Source organism: Penaeus vannamei, chromosome 7, assembly GCF_042767895.1.
Source record: "Penaeus vannamei isolate JL-2024 chromosome 7, ASM4276789v1, whole genome shotgun sequence".
Lineage (NCBI taxonomy): Eukaryota > Metazoa > Arthropoda > Malacostraca > Decapoda > Penaeidae > Penaeus > Penaeus vannamei.
The window spans coordinates 20,570,821-20,578,320 of record NC_091555.1 but is presented as its reverse complement, the minus strand read 5'-3'; the positions used below and the strand labels follow the sequence as shown (position 1 = coordinate 20,578,320).

Sequence of the window (7,500 nt, the reverse complement as noted above, 5' to 3'; positions counted from 1 at the left end):
TTACTCATTAGGTTCTCTCTTCAAGTGACAGTGCTATGTGGAGGCCTGTGGGACGACCTAGGACGTAGTGGCTTGGTATGCTCGACCAGACTTAACATGAGGAGCTTGTGATGGAAGCGAAGGGTGGATACGGCTATGTGGTCCTTTGATTGATTTTGCTAGATAAAACCTCCTTTGTTTAGAAATAAAATAAAGTAGCCTTGGTAGACACATGAAATGACTATAAAATCCATTATCAAAAAGAGAAGTAAATATAAATTCCTGGAATAATCTTAACCATTCTGGTGGCCTGCCTGGTAGGATTATTTATTGGTGATAGCCCTGAAAACAGTCTGGATAGAGGCAATCACCATCTGCGGCAATTGCAGTAGTGTTTGAACACGTTCTTCCTGTCTTGAGTTTTGATGGAGAAATGACTGTCGTCCTCCTACTTGACATCAGGTAGGGTGCTGGTGCCTATCTTGTTTTCTGCTGACGTCGATCTTCATTCTCGACCCGGACCAGCATCTGCTTGGGGGGTTCAGGTCATCCTCACCGGAAATGCTTTCCTCTGCAAGTGGCCGCTACTGAGGACGTGCACATCTAGTTGATGTCCCTTCCTCAGGAACTTCAACCTCGTATTTGTGCTTAGTTCTTGAAACAGATGGCTTCATGGCCCTCCTTTTTAGTGTCGTGCGTGTGGGGTTCGATGAGCATGGCCCAAGTTCTGCCAGGGTGTCGTCGATGGCAACGTCATCCTGTGCTATTCCCTTGCTTCCCATTCCATCAGGTAGTGGAGAAGGGGAAGGAGAGAGTGGAACTTGAAAAAATGTTAATAATACATATAAACAATAATTTCTTTATTTTGTATATTATACACACGTTTTGAGGCCTAATGGCTTTAGGGTACTTTTTAAAAATAACCTTCCTTTAGGGTAAGGTAATGGAAATAACGTGGAACTTTTTTTTTTTACTCAGAGAAAGTACATCATCATATTGATTTTTAGAATAAAAAAGTTGTGCATTGAATCAGTTTATTTACCTTTTGTGTAGGATATATGCAACATTAGCCTTGGTCGAATTTAGAGGCCTTTGCTATGGGTTTATGTTAAGTTTTCCCTTTGCACTCATTTAAACGTCTCCAGGAACAAAAAAAAAAAAAAAAAGAATAAGAGAGATAATTATCGGAATATTTTCTCGCGTCCTTCAAGCCACTCGTAGGTACTAATGGGTTGAAAAATAATAATACATAAAAGTTGACGATAGTAATAGTGATAAAAAGTCATGGTAATATTATTATGATGATTATAAACACAATATCAATAATGATAGCAATCATGTTAATGATGTTAATGATAATGGTAACAATGTTATTGATAATAATAGTAAGGAAAGTAATGATAAAAGGAGAAAGGATGATAATGTTAATGGTGATATTGATGACAATAATAACAACAACAACAACAACAACAACAACAACAACAACAATAATAATAGCAATACCAATAATAATAATAATAAATGATAATATCAAATATAATAGGTAAAATGATAATGGTAATAGGAATAACAGTAATAATGATATAGAAAAAAAAGGCTATTGATAATAATACTAAAATCATGATAATGATAATGATCATAATCATACTGATAACGATGATAATCATAGTACGTAATAGAGATAACAATTATGATAATGATAATATTGATAATTATAATAATAATAATAATAATAATAATAATAATAATAATAATAATAATAATAACAATGATACTAATTATAATAGTAACAATGATTAAAATGATAATAACAAAAAATAATAGTGATAATAATATTGATAATAATTATAATGGTATTAATCATAATGATGATAATCATAATGATACTAATAATCATAGTGGAAAGAGAATAGTAAGAACAAAATAGTGATAATAATAATAACAATAATGTTAATCACAATAATATTAATGTTATTAATAACAATAATGATAGCATTAATGATAATGATAATGATAATACAGAGAATAATAATAATAATACAGAAAATAATAATAATAGTGATAATAACTGTAATAATGATGACATTGATATTGATAATTATGATGATAACAACGTCGATAATAATGATAATAATAATAATAATGATAATAATAATAATAATAATGATAGTGGGTGATGATAATTATAAAAATGATAATGATTGGTATGGGGGCGTGTGCGTGTCTATGTAGATGGACGGAGCGTATGTGTCTCTGTTTATGACGTTTATGTAAGTTTGTCTGTCTATCTTTCTTCTAAAAATACGTACACACTTTCATACATATGTGCATCTCGTTTCGCATGGACGGATTTTCCCTAAGTCCTTGTACAATCGTATCTCTATATGCGTGTACACATATGCCTATACACACACACACACAAAGATTTTCCCTCTCTCTCTCTCTCACACACGCACGCACACACACACATACAAACACATACACGCACTCACACACACACATACAAACACATACACGCACTCACACACACACACACACACACACACACACACACACACACACACACACACACACACACACACACACACACACACACACACACACACACACACACACACTTCAACACACACTCGCACACACACTTAAACACACACACACACACACACACTTCAACACACACACACACTTCAACACACACACACACACACACACACATACACACACACACACACTTAAACACACACACACACACTTAAACAAACACACAAACACACACTTAAACATACACACACTTCAACACACACACACACACACACACACACACACACACACACACACACACACACACACACACACACACACACACACACACACACACACACACATCCATGAATATATCAAGAGAGTGCCAAACAATAGTTGTAATATAGAGATAAGCTATGGTTATATACAAAGCCATTTTTCACACCCTTTCTGGCGTCTCCCAGATCTGCGACCGCGAGGGAGAATTTTTTTTTTTTTTTTCTCAAAGCACGAAATATATGGCGGCAACACATCACTTCAAAAATATTAGAGAGACGACAGGAAAGGAAAAAAAAGGTCGAGATTTCTTTTGTTTGTCTCGATTTTTTTTTCTTTTTTCCTAGAATGCATCGGGAAGCAAAACCCCATCCATTCGTGAGATCAAGCTCCTAGTAGCTATATTTTTAAACAAACAAACAAAAAACACACACAAAGAGAGTTCAAAAACTGATGCGTCTGGATCCTACTCGTGAAAGGATTGCAGGAAGTTTATCCGATCTAATCCTATTTGAGTCTTGTGTGCGACTACTATAGATATAATGACTCTCCAGATGGCAACAATGGACTCGACCTCAATAGCCTTTGACAAAAAAAAAAAGAAAAAAAAAATCATATCAACGATTTAGACGTCTCGTTGCTGAATAGACGCATTAATCCAATCACCTTTAACAATGAATGAATAGAAAAAAGAATATAAAACCGTGATGATGCTTCATTCATTTTACTTTTTATATCATTGTACCCTGGCCTTATACAGAGCCTAACCCTTTCCCCTTAACTCTATGACCTTCATTAATTGTTTTCGGCCTCTCATTGCACACACCTGAGGATGCCAGTCTTTTAAAGTCTATTTGGCAGATTTCGTTGCGTTTGAGCAATTTGCATGTAAAATTATGCAGAAATGGTGCAGTTGTCATGTTTGCTTTTTCATTTCTGCGGAGGTTACTTTGTCAACAGGATTTTCTTTTTTCTAAATACTTTAGGGAAATAGAAATGATAATAATTTGATAAACAAGGGTGAGAATAACAGAAAACAAAAGGGAAAAAAGAGAGATTGAAAGCAAGAGAGAGAGAGGAAGGAAAAGGGAGGAAGGGAGAGACAGAGAGAGGAAATCAAGGAAGGAGAGAGAAAGGAAAATAATCATGATAAAAATTATAGGAAAATTATAATGATAATAATAATAAGGATTACAATAACTCTACAAATGATACTACTACTATTAATAATAATGATAATATTGATAGATTATTAAAAATGATAGTTATGATAATGTTGATAATACTGACAATGATAGAATTGATGATGGAAATGATAATGATGTTTTAACAGTAATAATGATAATGATGTTTTTAACAGTAATAATGATAATGATAATGATAATAAAGAATGGTGATAACGGTAATAATCATGGTAATGTCAATAATGGTAATAAGGAGGGTAATTATTATCATTAATAATAATAATGATGACAATAATGATAATTATTATTATTATAGTAATAACAACAATAATGATGGTAATTATTATCATTAATAATAATAATAATAATGACAGTAATAATAATCATAATAATTATAATAATAATAATAATAATAATAATAATAATTATTATTATTATTATTATTATTATTATTATCATTATTATTATTATTATTATAAAATAATAATAATACTAATAATGAAATAATAATAATGATAATAATGATAATAATAATCATAATGATAGTTGTAATGATAATGATAATAATAATAATAATAATATTAGCAACAATAACAATGATGATCTCATAATGATGATGATAATGATACCAATAATAACAACATATATATATTAATACTCTTATTAGTATTACTAGTAATAGTAAGAATAATGATAATGATATCAATGACAATAACAATAAAATGATAATAATAAGAATAAGAAGAAAAATAATCATGATAATAAAGTTAATAATAATATTAACAAGAATGATAATGAAAATATCAATAATAACAGTAATGGTCATGAAAATGATAATCATAATAATCCTAACAATAATAGTAATAATGAACAAAGACAATGATAACATGAACAATAATAACACACACACAACGTAATAACAAAAGAAAACAACGAATTATCATTAGCCTTCCGTACCCCAATGCAGCGAGACGTTACAAGAGCCTAAACTTTCAAGTGGTCCTCATAATTTTTTAAGACGTTCACCTTTCTGTTTACAAAGCCTGTTGAGAAGCAGAAATTAGTACGTGTTTTGGGTTCCTTTATTCTGTGACGCTGTTGTATAAATATTGAAGTCAAGACTGAATGTTGAAGTAATAAAAGGTTATATAAGAAAAGAATGGGGATTGATGGAGATGTGGAGAATAAGATTGGTGGATAGGAAGAGATAAATTGATGGTGAGGGAGAGGTAAGAAAGAGTGAAAAGGGCAGATCGACAGACAAACATGCTTAGTGACAAAAATAAATAAACAAATAAAATGATAAAAATAACTGACAAAGAAAATGTTACATAAATAAAAAAAGCTCTTTGCTTATTATCATTAAGTGGAATTGGCTTTAGATATACTTAGTTATACATCTAAAACAACACAAAAAGATCTGTTTTTCACTAGAAAGTGAAACACAAAAAAGGAGGAAACAATATCAGAAAAAATGAGATCAAAGAAAAGACAAGTTAAAAAGAAAACAAAACATACCTTTTATCTATATCTATTTATTCATCTCTTCCTCTCTCTCTCTCTCTCTCTTATATATATATATATATCTATATATATATATATATATATATATATATATATATATATATATATATGTATATATATATGTATATATATATATATATATATATATATATATATATATATATATATATGTATGTATATATATATATATATATATATATATATATATATATATATATATATATATATATATATATATATATATATATATATATATATATATATATATATATATATATATATATATCTATATATATTTATATATATATATATATATATATATATATATATATATATATATATATATAATTCTATCTATCTACACACACACACACACACACACACACACACACACACACACACACACACACACACACACACACACACACACACACACACACACACACACACACACACACACATACACACACAGATATATATATATATATATATATATATATATATATATATATATATATATATATATATATATATACATATATATATAGTATATATATACACACACACATATATAGATATAAGGTCAACGTCATACTGATAATGATAATGATAATAACAATATTAATGGTAGCAATGATAATAATAATAATAATAATAATAATAATAATAATAATAATAATAATAATAATAATAATAATAATAATAATAATAATAATAATAATAATAATGATAATAATAATAATAATGATAATAATAATAATAACAATAATAATAATAATAATAATAATAATAATAATAATAATAACGATAATAATAACAATAACAATAATGATGATTATAATAATGACACAATAGAAATAAAGAAAACATAAATAATGGTAATAGTGATAATGATAATAATATTGACGAATATAAGGATAATGATAATAGCGATAATAAGAATGATAGAAATCATAATGATAACAATGATAATAAGATAATAACAATGATAGTAATAATGATAATAATAATAATAATAATAATAATAATAATAATAATTATCATTATTGTTGTTATAACAATAATAATGATAATAATAATTATCACAGTATTTCAGTCATATACGAATTAGTGTAGCATACAGAATAGCATGTCAAAAATTCTTGATAACAATAATATAATTGAATTTGTAGTAACATATACAAATCTATATACCTAAGCTACAATCGAAAAGCTGTATAATTAATTGAATTCATTCTCTTCAATAAGCTTCTGTTGAAGTAACATCTTTCTTGTTTGTTTGTTTCGGTCTAGTGTACAACAAGAATATTGACTAATTAGATTAATTGGTCTTAATATTACTCTTACCACTGCTGCTGTTGTTGTGATCATTACTATATTTTTTATTGTTCTTGTTATCATAACTAGTATTGTTGCACATAGTAGTATTATCATTATAAATATCATTTTTACTTTTCGCATTTTTTCATTATCATTATCATTTTTACGTTTATCATGATCATCGTCATAATTTCTTATTTTCATTATTATTTTCTTATTATTATCATTATCATTATTGTTGTTATTATTATTGTTGTTGTTGTTGTTATTATTGTTATCATCATTATTATCATTGTTATTATCATTATTATTATCATTATTGTTATTATTATCATCCTCATCCTCATCATCATTATTATCATTATTCTTATTCTTATTAACATTATTATTATTATCATTATTATTATTAGTAGTAGTAGTATCACTCTTATTATTTTCATTATTGTTAATATTATTATAAAAAAATCCATTATCATCATTATGAAAATCAGTATTTTTATTGAAATTATTTTTACTATTATCATTGTCATTATCATTAGTACTAATACTACTGTTATTATGATTATTATTACTTTTATTATCTTGATTTTTATCATTGCTGTTGTTATTATCATTATGGTTATTATTACCATTCTTCGTATTATTGTTATTATGATAATTATATTTTTCTTATGATTACTACTTTCATCATGCA

General features: G+C 27.6%; 1 protein-coding gene across 15 annotated transcripts in view; it reads left to right on the top strand.

The window, feature by feature from the left end:
- Nucleotides 1-7,500, top strand: part of nrm (neuromusculin) — an 803,987-nt gene that overhangs the window by 8,238 nt on the left and 788,249 nt on the right. The window lies entirely within an intron of this gene.